The sequence below is a fragment of the Scyliorhinus torazame genome, chromosome 6, assembly GCF_047496885.1.
Source record: "Scyliorhinus torazame isolate Kashiwa2021f chromosome 6, sScyTor2.1, whole genome shotgun sequence".
In the NCBI taxonomy this organism is placed as follows: Eukaryota; Metazoa; Chordata; class Chondrichthyes; order Carcharhiniformes; family Scyliorhinidae; genus Scyliorhinus; species Scyliorhinus torazame.
In genome coordinates, this window is record NC_092712.1 from 251,409,769 (window position 1) to 251,428,278 (window position 18,510).

At 47.6% G+C, this 18,510-nt stretch overlaps 1 protein-coding gene across 1 annotated transcript in view; it reads left to right on the plus strand.

Moving 5' to 3' along the window:
• Positions 1–18,510, plus strand: part of LOC140425373 (phosphatase and actin regulator 1-like) — a 628,812-nt gene that overhangs the window by 159,956 nt on the left and 450,346 nt on the right. The window lies entirely within an intron of this gene.

The window sequence follows — 18,510 nt, forward strand, 5'->3', positions numbered from 1 at the left end:
TGGAACACTCTCTTACCAACACTACTATTGGAACACTCTCTTACCCACCCTACCATTGGAACACTCTCTTACCCACACTACCATTGGAACACTCTCTCACCCACACTGCCATTGGAACACTCTCTTACCACACTGCCATTGGAACACTCTCTTACCCACACTACCATTGGAATACTGTCTTACCCACACTGCCATTGGAACCTTCTCTTACCCACACTGGCTTGGAACACTCTCTCACCCACATAACCATTGGTACCCTCTCTTACTCACACTGCCATTGGAACACTCTCTTTCCCACACTGCCATTGGAAAACTCTCTTACTCACACTGCCATTGGAACACTCTCTTACCCACACTGCCATTGGAACACTCTCTTACCAACACTACTATTGGAACACTCTCTTACCCACCCTACCATTGGAACACTCTCTTACCCACACTACCATTGAAACACTCTCTCACCCACACTGCCATTGGAACACTCTCTTACCACACTGCCATTGGAACACTCTCTTACCACACTACCATTGGAACACTCTCTTACCCACAATGGCTTGGAACACTCTCTTACCCACACTGACATTGGAACACTCTCTTACCCACACTGACATTGGTACCCTCTCTTACTCACACTGCCATTGGAACACTCTCTTTTCCACACTGCCATTGGAACACTCTCTTACCCACACTACCATTGGATCACTCTCCTACCCACACTACCATTGGAACACTCTCTTTCCCACACTGCCATTGGAAAACTCTCTTACTCACACTGCCATTGGAACACTCTCTTACCCACACTGCCATTGGAACACTCTCTTACCAACACTGCTATTGGAACACTCTCTGACCCACCCTACCATTGGAACACTCTCTTACCCACACTACCATTGAAACACTCTCTCACCCACACTGCCATTGGAACACTCTCTTACCACACTACCATTGGAACACTCTCTTACCCACACTGCCATTGGAACACTCTCTTACCCACACTCCCATTGGAACACTCTCTTACCCACACTACCATTGGAACACTCTCTTACTCACACTGCCATTGGAACCTTCTCTTACCCACACTGGCTTGGAACACTCTCTTCCCCACACTGACATTGGAACACTCTCTTTTCCACACTGCCATTGGAACACTCTCGTACCCACACTACCATTGGATCACTCTCCTACCCACCCTACCATTGGAACACTCTCTTACCCACACTACCATTGAAACACTCTCTCACCCACACTGCCATTGGAACACTCTCTTACCACACTGCCATTGGAACACTCTCTTACCACACTACCATTGGAACACTCTCTTACCCACACTGGCTTGGAACACTCTCTTACCCACACTGGCTTGGAACACTCTCTTCCCCACACTGACATTGGAACACTCTCTTACCCACACTTCCATTGGAATATTCTCTTACCACACTGCCATTGGAACATTCTCTTACCCACACTGGCTTGGAACACTCTCTTACCTACACTGGCATTGGAACACTATCTTACCCACACTGGCATTGGAACACTCTCTTATCCACACTGGCATTGGTACCCTCTCTTACTCACACTGCCATTGGAACACTCTCTTTTCCACACTGCCATTGGAAGACTCTCTTATCCACACTGCCATTGGGACACTCGCTTTTCCATGCTGCCATTGGAACACTCTCTTATCCACACTGCCATTGGAATACTCTCTTGCCCAAACAACGATTGAAACACTCTCTTACCCCCATAACCATTGGTACCCTCTCTTACTCACATTGCCATTGGAACACTCTCTTTTCCACACTGCCATTGGAACACTCTCTTACCCACACTACCATTTGAATATTGTCTTGCCCACACTGGCTTGGAACACTCTCTAACCCACACTGCCATTGGAATACTGTCTTACCCACACTGCCAATGGAATACTGTCTTACCCACACTGCCATTGGAATACTGTCTGTCCCACACTGCCATTGGAAAACTCTCTTACCCACACTGCCATTGGAACACTCTCTTACCAACACTACGATTGGAACACTCTCTTACCCACCCTACCATTGGAACACTCTCTTACCCACACTACCATTGAAACACTCTCTCGCCCACACTGCCATTGGAACACTCTCTTACCACACTGCCATTGGAACACTCTCTTACCCACACTGCCATTGGAACACTCTCTTACCCACACTACCATTGGAACACTCTCTTACTCACACTGCCATTGGGACACTCCCTTTTCCACACTGCCATTGGAACACTCTCTTACCCACACTGGCATTGGAACACTCTCTTACCCACACTGCCATTGGAATACTGTCTTACCCACACTGCCATTGGAACCTTCTCTTACCCACACTGGCTTGGAACACTCTCTTACCCACACTGGCTTGGAACACTCTCTTCCCCACACTGACATTGGAACACTCTCTTACCCACACTTCCATTGGAATATTCTCTTACCACACTGCCATTGGAACATTCTCTTACCCACACTGGCTTGGAAGACTCTCTTACCTACACTGGCATTGGAACACTATCTTACCCACACTGGCATTGGAACACTCTCTTACCCACACTGGCATTGGTACCCTCTCTTACTCACACTGCCATTGGAACACTCTCTTTTGCACACTGCCATTGGAACACTCTCTTACCCACACTACCATTGGATCACTCTCCTAGCCACACTGCCATTGGAACACTCTCTTACCCACACTACCATTGGAACACTCTCTTACTCACACTGCCATTGGAACACTCTCTTACTCACACTGCCATTGGAACACTCTCTTACCCACACTGCCATTGGAACACTCTCTTACCAAAACTACTGTTGGAACACTCTCTTACCCACCCTACCATTGGAACACTCTCTTACCCACACTACCATTTGAACACTCTCTTCCCAACACTACCATTGAAACACTCTCTCACCCACACTGCCATTGGAACACTCTCTTACCACACTGCCATTGGAACACTCTCTTACCCACACTACCATTGGAACACTCTCTTACTCACACTGCCATTGGGACACTCTCTTTTCCATACTGCCATTGGAACACTCTCTTATCCACACTGCCATTGGAATACTCTCTTGCCCAAACAACGATTGAAACACACTCTTACCCACATAACCATTGGTACCCTCTCTTACTCACATTGCCATTGGAACACTCTCTTTTCCACACTGCCATTGGAACACTCTCTTACCCACACTACCATTGGAATATTGTCTTGCCCACACTGGCTTGGAACACTCTCTTACCCACACTGCCATTGGAATACTGTCTTACCCACACTGCCATTGGAATACTGTCTGACCCACACTGCCATTGGAACATTCTCTTACCCACACTGGCTTGGAACACTCTCTTACCCACACTGACATTGGAACACTCTCTTACCCACACTGACATTGGAACACTCTCTTACCCACACTGCCATTGGAACACTCTCTTACCCACTTAACCATTGGTACCCTCTCTTACTCACACTGCCATTGGAACACTCTCTTTTCCACACTGCCATTGGAACACTCTCTTACCCACACTACCATTGGATCACTCTCCTCCCCACACTACCATTGGAACACTCTCTTTCCCACACTACCATTGGAACACTCTCTTTCCCACACTGCCATTGGAAAACTCTCTTACTCACACTGCCATTGGAACACTCTCTTACCCACACTTCCATTGGAACACTCTCTTACCAACACTACTATTGGAACACTCTCTTACCCACCCTACCATTGGAACACTCTCTCACCCACACTGCCATTGGAACGCTCTCTTACCACACTACCATTGGAACACTCTCTTACCCACACTGCCATTGGAACACTCTCTTACTCACACTGCCATTGGGACACTCTCTTTTCCACACTTCCATTGGAACACTGTCTTATCCACACTGCCATTGGAATACACTCTTGCCCAAACAACGATTGAAACACTCTCTTACCCACATAACCATTGGTACCCTCTCTTACTCACATTGCCATTGGAACACTCTCTTTTCCACACTGCCATTGGAACACACTCTTACCCACACTACCATTGGAACACTCTCTTACTCACACTGTCATTGGAACACTCTCTTTTCCACACTGCCATTGGAACACTCTCTTATCCACACTGCCATTGGAACACACTCTTAACCACATTGCCATTGGAACACTGCCTTACCCACACTGCCATTGGAACGCTCTCTTTTCCACACTGCCATTGGAACACTCTCTTACTCACACTGCCATTGGAACACTCTTCTACTCACACTGCCATTGGAACACTCTTTTCCACACTGCCATTGGAACACTCTCTTACTCACACTGCCATTGGAACACTCTCTTACCCACACTGCCATTGGAACACTCTCTTACCCACATTGCCATTGGAACACTCTCTTACCCACACTGCCGTTGGAACGCTCTCTTTCCCACACTGCCATTGGAATACTCTCTTACCCACACTATAATTGGAGCACTCCATTAGCCACACTGCCATTGGAACACTCTCTTCCCACACTGCCATTGGATCATTCACTTACCCACACTGCCATTGGAACACTCTCTAACCACACTACCATTGGAACACTCTCTTACCCACGCTGCCATTGGAACACTCTCTTACCCACACTGCCATGGGACCACTCTCTTACCCACGCTGCCATTGGAACACTCTCTTACCCACCGTACAATTGGAACACTCTTTTACCCACACTGCCATTGGAACACTCTCTTACCCACACTGCCATTGGAACACTCTCTTCCTCACACTGCCATTGGGACACTCTCTTTTCCACACTGCCATTGGAATACTCTCTTGCCCAAACAACGATTGAAACACTCCCTTACCCACATAACCATTGGAACCCTCTCTTACCAACACTTTTGCAAAACGCTCTTACCCACAGCACCATTGGAACACTCTATTACCCACTCTGCCATTTGAACACTCTCTTACGCACACTGCCATTGGGACAGTCTCTTTTCCAGACTGCCATTGGAACACTCTCTTACCCACACTACCATTGGAACACTCTCTTACCCACACTGCCATTGGAACACTCTCTTACCCACACTGCCATTGGAACACTCTCTTACCCACACTGCCATTGGAACACTCTCTTTCCCACACTGCCATTGGAACACTCTCTTACCCACACTGCCACTGGAACACTCTCTTACCCACACTGCCATTTGAACACGCTTTTACCCACACTGCCATTGGAACACTCTCTTACCACACTACCATTGGAACACTCTCTTACCCACACTGCCATTGGAACACTCTCTTACCCACAATGCCATTGGGAACTCTCTTACCCACACTACCATTGGAACACGCTCTTACTCACACTGCCATCGGAACCCTCTCTTTTCCACACTGCCATTGGAACACTCTCTTACTCACACTGCCATTGGAACACTCTCTTTTCCATGCTGCCATTGGAACTCACTCTTATCCACACTGCCATTGGAATACTCTCTTGCCCAAACAACGATTGAAACACTCTCTTACCCACATAACCATTGGTACCCTGTATTACTCACACTGCCATTGGAAAACTCTCTTTTCCACACTACCATTGGAACACTCTCTTACCCACTCTGCCATTGGAACCCTCTCTTACCCACTGCCATTGGAACACCCTCTTACCCACACTGCCATTGGAACACTCTCTTACCCACAATGCCATTGGAACACTCCCTTACACACACTGCCATTGGTATATTGTCTTACTCACACTGGCTTGTAACACTCTCTTACCCACACTGTCATTGGAACACTCTCTTACCCACACTGCCAATGGAAAATTCTCTTACCACACTGCCATTGGAACATTCTCTGACCCACACTGGCTTGGAACACTCTCTTACCTACACTGGCATTGGAACACTATCTTACCCACACTGGCATTGAAACATTCTCTTACCCACACTGGCATTAGAATATTGTCTTACCCACACTTGCATTGGAACACTCTCTTACCCACACTGCCATTGGAACATTCTCTTACCCACACAACCATTGGAACACTCTCTTACCCACACTGCCATTGGAACACTCTCTGACCCACACTGCCATTGGAATACTGTCTTACCCACACTGCCATTGGAACCTTCTCTTACCCACACTGGCTTGGAACACTCTCTAACCCACACTGACATTGGAACACTCTCTTCCCCACACTTCCATTGGAATATTCTCTTACCACACTGCCATTGGAACATTCTCTTACCGACACTGGCTTGGAACACTCTCTTACCTACACTGGCATTGGAACACTCTCTTACCCACACTGGCATTGGAACACTCTCTTACCCACACTGGCATTGGAACACTCTCTTACCCACACTACCGTTGGAACACTTTCTTACCCACACTGCCGTTGGAACACTCTCTTGCTCACACTGCCATTGTAACACTCTCTTACCCACACTGACATTGGAACACTCTCTGACCCACACTGCCATTGGAACACTCTCTTACCCACACTGACATTGGAACACTCTCTTAGCCACATAACCATTGGTACCCTCTCTTACTCACACTGCCATTGGAACACTCTCTTTTCCACACTGACATTGGAACACTCTCTTACCCACCCTACAATTCGAACACTCTCTTACCCACACTGACATTGGAACACTCTCTTACCCACACTGCCATTGGAACACTCTCTTACCCACACAGCCATTGGAACACTCTCTTACCCACATAACCATTGGTACCCTCTCTTACTCACACTGCCATTGGAACACTCTCAATTCCACACTGCCATTGGAACACTCTCTTACTCACTCTGCCATTGGAACACTCTCTTACTCACACTGCCATTGGAACACTCTCTTACTCACTCTGCCATTGGAACACTCTCTTACCCACACTGTCATTGGGACACTCTCTTACCAGAACTACTGTTGGAACACTCTCTTACCCACCCTACCATTGGAACACTCTCTTACCCACACTACCATTTGAACACTCTCTTACCAACACTACCATTGAAACACTCTCTCACCCACACTGCCATTGGAACACTCTCTTACCACACTACCATTAGAACACTCTCTTACCCACACTGCCATTGGAACACTCTCTTACCCACACTGCCATTGGAACACTCTCTTACCCACACTACCATTGGAACACTCTCTTGCCCAAACAACGATTGAAACACTCTCTTACCCACATAACCATTGGTACCCTCCTTACTCACATTGCCATTGGAACACTCTCTTTTCCACACTGTCATTGGAACACTCTCTTACCCACACTGCCATTGGAACATTCTCTTACCCACACTGGCTTGGAACACTCTCTTACCCACGCTGACATTGGAACACTCTCTTACCCACACTGCCATTGGAATACTGTCTTACCCACACTGCCATTGGAACCTTCTCTTACCCACACTGGCTTGGAACACTCTCTTACCCACACTGGCTTGGAACACTCTCTGACCCACACTGACATTGGAACACTCTCTTACCCACACTTCCATTGGAATATTCTCTTACCACACTGCAATTGGAACATTCTCTTACCCACACTGGCTTGGAACACTCTCTTACCTACACTGGCATTGGAACACTATCTTACCCACACTGGCATTGGAACACTCTCTTACCCACACTGGGATTGGAACACTCTCTTACCCACACTACCGTTGGAACACTTTCTTACCCACACTGCCATTGGAACACTCTCTTGCTCACACTGCCATTGGAACACTCTCTTACACACACTGCCATTGGAACACTCTCTTACCCACACTGCCATTGGAACACTCTCTTACCCACACTGCCATTGGAACACTCTCCTACCCACACTGCCATTGGAACACTCTCTTACCCACACTACCATTGGAACACTCTCTTACTCACGCTGCCATTGGAACACTCTCTTACTCACACTGCCATTGGAACACTCTCTTACCCACACTGCCATTGGAACACTCTCTTTTCCACACTGCCATTGGAACACTCTCTTACTCACACTGACTTTGGAACACTCTCTTACCCACACTGCCATTGGAACACTCTCTTACCCACACAGCCATGGGAACACTCTCTTTCCCACACTGCCATTGGAACACTCTCTTACCCACACTACCATTGGAACACTCTCTTACTCACACTGCCATTGGGACACTCTCTTATCCACACTGCCATTGGAATACTCTATTGCCCAAACAACGATTGAAACACTCTCTTTCCCACACTGCCATTGGAACACTCTCTTACCCACACTATCATTGGAGCACTCCATTACCCACACTGCCATTGGAACACTCTCTGACCCACACTGCCATTGGAACACCCTCTTACCCACACTACGATTGGAACACTCTCTTATCCACACTGCCATGGGAACACTCTCTTTCCCACACTGCCATTGGAACACTCTCTTACCCACACTACCATTGGAGCACTCCATTACCCACACTGCCATTGGAACACTCTCTTACCCACCGTACAATTGTAACACTCTTTTACCCACACTGCAATTGGAACACTCTCTTACCCACAGTGCCATTGGTAAAATCTCTTATCCACACTGCCATTGGAATACTCTCTTATCCACACTGCCATTGGAACACTCTCTTACTCACACTGCCATTGGAACACTCTCTTACCCACACTATCATTGGAGATCTCCATTACCCGCACTGCCATTGGAACACTCTCTTACCCACCGTACAATTGGAACACTCTTTTACCCACACTGCAATTGGAACACTCTCTTACCCACAGTGCCATTGGAACACTCTCTTACTCACACTGCCTTTGGAACACTCTCTTACCCACACTGCCATTGGAACACTCTCTTACCCACATTGCCATTGGAACACTCTCTTACCCACACTGCCGTTGGAACGCTCTCTTTCCCACACTGCCATTGGAATACTCTCTTACCCACACTATAATTGGAGCACTCCATTAGCCACACTGCCATTGGAACACTCTCTTCCCACACTGCCATTGGATCATTCACTTACCCACACTGCCATTGGAACACTCTCTTACCACACTACCATTGGAACACTCTCTTACCCACGCTGCCATTGGAACACTCTCTTACCCACACTGCCATGGGACCACTCTCTTACCCACACTGCCATTGGAACACTCTCTTACCCACCGTACAATTGGAACACTCTTTTACCCACACTGCCATTGGAACACTCTTACCCACACTGCCATTGGAACACTCTCTTCCTCACACTGCCATTGGGACACTCTCTTTTCCACACTGCCATTGGAATACTCTCTTGCCCAAACAACGATTGAAACACTCCCTTACCCACATAACCATTGGAACCCTCTCTTACCCACACTTTTGCAAAACGCTCTTACCCACAGCACCATTGGAACACTCTATTACCCACTCTGCCATTTGAACACTCTCTTACGCACACTGCCATTGGGACAGTCTCTTTTCCAGACTGCCATTGGAACACTCTCTTACCCACACTACCATTGGAACACTCTCTTACCCACACTGCCATTGGAACACTCTCTTACCCACACTGCCATTGGAACACTCTCTTACCCACACTGCCATTGGAACACTCTCTTTCCCACACTGCCATTGGAACACTCTCTTACCCACACTGCCACTGGAACACTCTCTTACCCACACTGCCATTTGAACACGCTTTTACCCACACTGCCATTGGAACACTCTCTTACCACACTACCATTGGAACACTCTCTTACCCACGCTGCCATTGGAACACTCTCTTACCCACAATGCCATTGGGACACTCTCTTACCCACACTACCATTGGAACACGCTCTTACTCACACTGCCATCGGAACCCTCTCTTTTCCACACTGCCATTGGAACACTCTCTTACTCACACTGCCATTGGAACACTCTCTTTTCCATACTGCCATTGGAACTCACTCTTATCCACACTGCCATTGGAATACTCTCTTACCAGAACTACTGTTGGAACACTCTCTTACCCACCCTACCATTGGAACACTCTCTTACCCACACTACCATTTGAACACTCTCTTACCAACACTACCATTGAAACACTCTCTCACCCACACTGCCATTGGAACACTCTCTTTCCACACTACCATTAGAACACTCTCTTACCCACACTGCCATTGGAACACTCTCTTATCCACACTGCCATTGGAATACTCTCTTGCCCAAACAACGATTGAAACACTCTCTTACCCACATACCCATTGGTACCCTCCTTACTCACATTGCCATTGGAACACTCTCTTTTCCACACTGTCATTGGAACACTCTCTTACCCACACTGCCATTGGAACATTCTCTTACCCACACTGGCTTGGAACACTCTCTTACCCACGCTGACATTGGAACACTCTCTTACCCACACTGCCATTGGAATACTGTCTTACCCACACTGCCATTGGAACCTTCTCTTACCCACACTGGCTTGGAACACTCTCTTACCCACACTGGCTTGGAACACTCTCTGACCCACACTGACATTGGAACACTCTCTTACCCACACTTCCATTGGAATATTCTCTTACCACACTGCAATTGGAACATTCTCTTACCCACACTGGCTTGGAACACTCTCTTACACACACTGCCATTGGAACACTCTCTTACCCACACTGCCATTGGAACACTCTCTTACCCACACTGCCATTGGAACACTCTCTTACACACACTGCCATTGGAACACTCTCTTACCCACACTGCCATTGGAACACTCTCTTACCCACACTGCCATTGGAACACTCTCCTACCCACACTGCCATTGGAACACTCTCTTACCCACACTACCATTGGAACACTCTCTTACTCACGCTGCCATTGGAACACTCTCTTACTCACACTGCCATTGGAACACTCTCTTACCCACACTGCCATTGGAACACTCTCTTTTCCACACTGCCATTGGAACACTCTCTTACTCACACTGACTTTGGAACACTCTCTTACCCACACTGCCATTGGAACACTCTCTTACCCACACAGCCATGGGAACACTCTCTTTCCCACACTGCCATTGGAACACTCTCTTACCCACACTACCATTGGAACACTCTCTTACTCACACTGCCATTGGGACACTCTCTTATCCACACTGCCATTGGAATACTCTCTTACCAGAACTACTGTTGGAACACTCTCTTACCCACCCTACCATTGGAACACTCTCTTACCCACACTACCATTTGAACACTCTCTTACCAACACTACCATTGAAACACTCTCTCACCCACACTGCCATTGGAACACTCTCTTACCACACTACCATTAGAACACTCTCTTACCCACACTGCCATTGGAACACTCTCTTGTCCAAACAACGATTGAAACACTCTCTTACCCACATAACCATTGGTACCCTCCTTACTCACATTGCCATTGGAACACTCTCTTTTCCACACTGTCATTGGAACACTCTCTTACCCACACTGCCATTGGAACATTCTCTTACCCACACTGGCTTGGAACACTCTCTTACCCACGCTGACATTGGAACACTCTCTTACCCACACTGCCATTGGAATACTGTCTTACCCACACTGCCATTGGAACCTTCTCTTACCCACACTGGCTTGGAACACTCTCTTACCCACACTGGCTTGGAACACTCTCTGACCCACAATGACATTGGAACACTCTCTTACCCACACTTCCATTGGAATATTCTCTTACCACACTGCAATTGGAACATTCTCTTACCCACACTGGCTTGGAACACTCTCTTACCTACACTGGCATTGGAACACTATCTTACCCACACTGGCATTGGAACACTCTCTTACCCACACTGGGATTGGAACACTCTCTTACCCACACTACCGTTGGAACACTTTCTTACCCACACTGCCATTGGAACACTCTCTTGCTCACACTGCCATTGGAACACTCTCTTACACACACTGCCATTGGAACACTCTCTTACCCACACTGCCATTGGAACACTCTCTTACCCACACTGCCATTGGAACACTCTCCTACCCACACTGCCATTGGAACACTCTCTTACCCACACTACCATTGGAACACTCTCTTACTCACGCTGCCATTGGAACACTCTCTTACTCACACTGCCATTGGAACACTCTCTTACCCACACTGCCATTGGAACACTCTCTTTTCCACACTGCCATTGGAACACTCTCTTACTCACACTGACTTTGGAACACTCTCTTACCCACACTGCCATTGGAACACTCTCTTACCCACACAGCCATGGGAACACTCTCTTTCCCACACTGCCATTGGAACACTCTCTTACCCACACTACCATTGGAACACTCTCTTACTCACACTGCCATTGGGACACTCTCTTATCCACACTGCCATTGGAATACTCTATTGCCCAAACAACGATTGAAACACTCTCTTTCCCACACTGCCATTGGAACACTCTCTTACCCACACTATCATTGGAGCACTCCATTACCCACACTGCCATTGGAACACTCTCTGACCCACACTGCCATTGGAACACCCTCTTACCCACACTACGATTGGAACGCTCTCTTACCCACACTGCCATGGGAACACTCTCTTTCCCACACTGCCATTGGAACACTCTCTTACCCACACTACCATTGGAGCACTCCATTACCCACACTGCCATTGGAACACTCTCTTACCCACCGTACAATTGGAACACTCTTTTACCCACACTGCAATTGGAACACTCTCTTACCCACAGTGCCATTGGTAAAATCTCTTATCCACACTGCCATTGGAATACTCTCTTATCCACACTGCCATTGGAACACTCTCTTACTCACACTGCCATTGGAACACTCTCTTACCCACACTATCATTGGAGATCTCCATTACCCGCACTGCCATTGGAACACTCTCTTACCCACCGTACAATTGGAACACTCTTTTACCCACACTGCAATTGGAACACTCTCTTACCCACAGTGCCATTGGAACACTCTCTTACTCACACTGCCATTGGAACACTCTCTTACCCACACTGCCATTGGAACACTCTCTTACCCACATTGCCATTGGAACACTCTCTTACCCACACTGCCGTTGGAACGCTCTCTTTCCCACACTGCCATTGGAATACTCTCTTACCCACACTATAATTGGAGCACTCCATTAGCCACACTGCCACTGGAACACTCTCTTCCCACACTGCCATTGGATCATTCACTTACCCACACTGCCATTGGAACACTCTCTTACCACACTACCATTGGAACACTCTCTTACCCACGCTGCCATTGGAACACTCTCTTACCCACACTGCCATGGGACCACTCTCTTACCCACACTGCCATTGGAACACTCTCTTACCCACCGTACAATTGGAACACTCTTTTAACCACACTGCCATTGGAACACTCTTACCCACACTGCCATTGGAACACTCTCTTCCTCACACTGCCATTGGGACACTCTCTTTTCCACACTGCCATTGGAATACTCTCTTGCCCAAACAACGATTGAAACACTCCCTTACCCACATAACCATTGGAACCCTCTCTTACCCACACTTTTGCAAAACGCTCTTACCCACAGCACCATTGGAACACTCTATTACCCACTCTGCCATTTGAACACTCTCTTACGCACACTGCCATTGGGACAGTCTCTTTTCCAGACTGCCATTGGAACACTCTCTTACCCACACTACCATTGGAACACTCTCTTACCCACACTGCCATTGGAACACTCTCTTACCCACACTGCCATTGGAACACTCTCTTACCCACACTGCCATTGGAACACTCTCTTACCCACACAGCCATGGGAACACTCTCTTTCCCACACTGCCATTGGAACACTCTCTTACCCACACTACCATTGGAACACTCTCTTACTCACACTGCCATTGGAACACTCTCTTACCCACACAGCCATGGGAACACTCTCTTTCCCACACTGCCATTGGAACACTCTCTTACCCACACTACCTTTGGAACACTCTCTTACTCACACTGCCATTGGGACACTCTCTTATCCACACTGCCATTGGAATACTCTATTGCCCAAACAACGATTGAAACACTCTCTTTCCCACACTGCCATTGGAACACTCTCTTACCCACACTATCATTGGAGCACTCCATTACCCACACTGCCATTGGAACACTCTCTGACCCACACTGCCATTGGAACACTCTCTTACCACACTACCATTGGAACACTCTCTTACCCACGCTGCCATTGGAACACTCTCTTACCCACACTGCCATGGGACCACTCTCTTACCCACACTGCCATTGGAACACTCTCTTACCCACCGTACAATTGGAACACTCTTTTAACCACACTGCCATTGGAACACTCTTACCCACACTGCCATTGGAACACTCTTACCCACATTGCCATTGGAACACTCTATTACCCACTCTGCCATTTGAACACTCTCTTACACACACTGCCATTGGGACAGTCTCTTTTCCAGACTGCCATTGGAACACTCTCTTACCCACACTACCATTGGAACACTCTCTTACCCACACTGCCATTGGAACACTCTCTTACCCACACTGCCATTGGAACACTCTCTTACCCACACTGCCATTGGAACACTCTCTTTCCCACACTGCCATTGGAACACTCTCTTACCCACACTGCCACTGGAACACTCTCTTACCCACACTGCCATTTGAACACGCTTTTACCCACACTGCCATTGGAACACTCTCTTACCACACTACCATTGGAACACTCTCTTACCCACACTGCCATTGTAACACTCTCTTACCCACAATGCCATTGGGACACTCTCTTACCCACACTACCATTGGAACACGCTCTTACTCACACTGCCATCGGAACCCTCTCTTTTCTACACTGCCATTGGAACACTCTCTTACTCACACTGCCATTGGAACACTCTCTTTTCCATACTGCCATTGGAACTCACTCTTATCCACACTGCCATTGGAATACTCTCTTGCCCAAACAACGATTGAAACACTCTCTTACCCACATAACCATTGGTACCCTGTATTACTCACACTGCCATTGGAAAACTCTCTTTTCCACACTACCATTGGAACACTCTCTTACCCACTCTGCCATTGGAACCCTCTCTTACCCACTGCCATTGGAACACCCTCTTACCCACACTGCCATTGGAACACTCTCTTACCCACAATGCCATTGGAACACTCCCTTACACACACTGCCATTGGTATATTGTCTTACTCACACTGGCTTGTAACACTCTCTTACCCACACTGACATTGGAACACTCTCTTACCCACACTGCCAATGGAAAATTCTCTTACCACACTGCCATTGGAACATTCTCTGACCCACACTGGCTTGGAACACTCTCTTCCCTCCACTGGCATTGGAACACTATCTTACCCACACTGGCATTGAAACATTCTCTTACCCACACTGGCATTAGAATATTGTCTTACCCACACTGGCATTGGAACACTCTCTTACCCACACTGCCATTGGAACATTCTCTTACCCACACAACCATTGGAACACTCTCTTACCCACACTGCCATTGGAACACTCTCTGACCCACACTGCCATTGGAATACTGTCTTACCCACACTGCCATTGGAACCTTCTCTTACCCACACTGGCTTGGAACACTCTCTTACCCACACTGACATTGGAACACTCTCTTCCCCACACTTCCATTGGAATATTCTCTTACCACACTGCCATTGGAACATTCTCTTACCGACACTGGCTTGGAACACTCTCTTACCTACACTGGCATTGGAACACTCTCTTACCCACACTGGCATTGGAACACTCTCTTACCCACACTGGCATTGGAACACTCTCTTACCCACACTACCGTTGGAACACTTTCTTACCCACACTGCCGTTGGAACACTCTCTTGCTCACACTGCCATTGTAACACTCTCTTACCCACACTGACATTGGAACACTCTCTTACCCACACTGCCATTGGAACACTCTCTTACCCACACTGACATTGGAACACTCTCTTAGCCACATAACCATTGGTACCCTCTCTTACTCACACTGCAATTGGAACACTCTCTTTTCCACACTGACATTGGAACACTCTCTTACGCACCCTACAATTCGAACACTCTCTTACCCACACTGACATTGGAACACTCTCTTACCCACACTGCCATTGGAACACTCTCTTACCCACACAGCCATTGGAACACTCTCTTACCCACATAACCATTGGTACCCTCTCTTACTCACACTGCCATTGGAACACTCTCATTTCCACACCGCCATTGGAACACTCTCTTACTCACTCTGCCATTGGAACACTCTCTTACTCACACTGCCATTGGAACACTCTCTTACTCACTCTGCCATTGGAACACTCTCTTACCCACACTGCCATTGGGACACTCTCTTACCAGAACTACTGTTGGAACACTCTCTTACCCACCCTACCATTGGAACACTCTCTTACCCACACTACCATTTGAACACTCTCTTACCAACACTACCATTGAAACACTCTCTCACCCACACTGCCATTGGAACACTCTCTTACCACACTACCATTAGAACACTCTCTTACCCACACTGCCATTGGAACACTCTCTTACCCACACTACCATTGGAACACTCTCTTACTCACACTGCCATTGGGACACTCTCTTTTCCATACTGCCATTGGAACACTCTCTTATCCACACTGCCATTGGAATACTCTCTTGCCCAAACAACGATTGAAACACTCTCTTACCCACATAACCATTGGTACCCTCCTTACTCACATTGCCATTGGAACACTCTCTTTTCCACACTGTCATTAGAACACTCTCTTACCCACACTGCCATTGGAACATTCTCTTACCCACACTGGCTTGGAACACTCTCTTACCCACGCTGACATTGGAACACTCTCTTACTCACACTGCCATTGGGACACTCTCTTATCCACACTGCCATTGGAATACTCTATTGCCCAAACAACGATTGAAACACTCTCTTTCCCACACTGCCATTGGAACACTCTCTTTCCCACACTGCCATTGGAACACTCTCTTACCCTCACTGGCTTGGAACACTCTCTGACCCACACTGACATTGGAACACTCTCTTACCCACACTTCCATTGGAATATTCTCTTACCACACTGCAATTGGAACATTCTCTTACCCACACTGGCTTGGAACACTCTCTTACCTACACTGGCATTGGAACACTATCTTACCCACACTGGCATTGGAACACTCTCTTACCCACACTGGGATTGGAACACTCTCTTACCCACACTACCGTTGGAACACTTTCTTACCCACACTGCCATTGGAACACTCTCTTGCTCACACTGCCATTGGAACACTCTCTTACACACACTGCCATTGGAACACTCTCTTACCCACACTGCCATTAGAACACTCTCTTACCCACACTGCCATTGGAACACTCTCCTACCCACACTGCCATTGGAACACTCTCTTACCCACACTACCATTGGAACACTCGCTTACTCACGCTGCCATTGGAACACTCTCTTACTCACACTGCCATTGGAACACTCTCTTACCCACACTGCCATTGGAACACTCTCTTTTCCACACTGCCATTGGAACACTCTCTTCCTCACACTGACTTTGGAACACTCTCTTACCCACACTTCCATTGGAACACTCTCTTACCCACACAGCCATGGGAACACTCTCTTTCCCACACTGCCATTGGAACACTCTCTTACCCACACTACCATTGGAACACTCTCTTACTCACACTGCCATTGGGACACTCTCTTATCCACACTGCCATTGGAATACTCTATTGCCCAAACAACGATTGAAACACTCTCTTTCCCACACTGCCATTGGAACACTCTCTTACCCACACTATCATTGGAGCATTCCATTACCCACACTGCCATTGGAACACTCTCTGAGCCACACTGCCATTGGAACACCCTCTTACCCACACTACGATTGGAACACTCTCTTACCCACACTGCCATGGGAACACTCTCTTTCCCACACTGCCATTGGAACACTCTCTTACCCACACTACCATTGGAGCACTCCATTACCCACACTGCCATTGGAACACTCTCTTACCCACCGTACAATTGGAACACTCTTTTACCCACACTGCAATTGGAACACTCTCTTACCCACAGTGCCATTGGTAAACTCTCTTATCCACACTGCCATTGGAATACTCTCTTATCCACACTGCCATTGGAACACTCTCTTACTCACACTGCCATTGGAACACTCTCTTACCCACACAGCCATTGGAACACTCTCTTACCCACATAACCATTGGTACCCTCTCTTTTCCACACTGCCATTGGAACACTCTTTTACCCACACTACCATTGGATCACTCTCTTACTCACTCTGCCACTGGAACACTCTCTTACTCACACTGCCATTGGAACACTCTCTTACTCACTCTGCCATTGGAACACTCTCTTACCCACACTGCCATTGGGACACTCTCTTACGAAAACTACTGTTGGAACACTCTCTTACCCACCCTACCATTGGAACACTCTCTTACCCACACTACCATTTGAACACTCTCTTACCAACACTACCATTGAAACACTCTCTC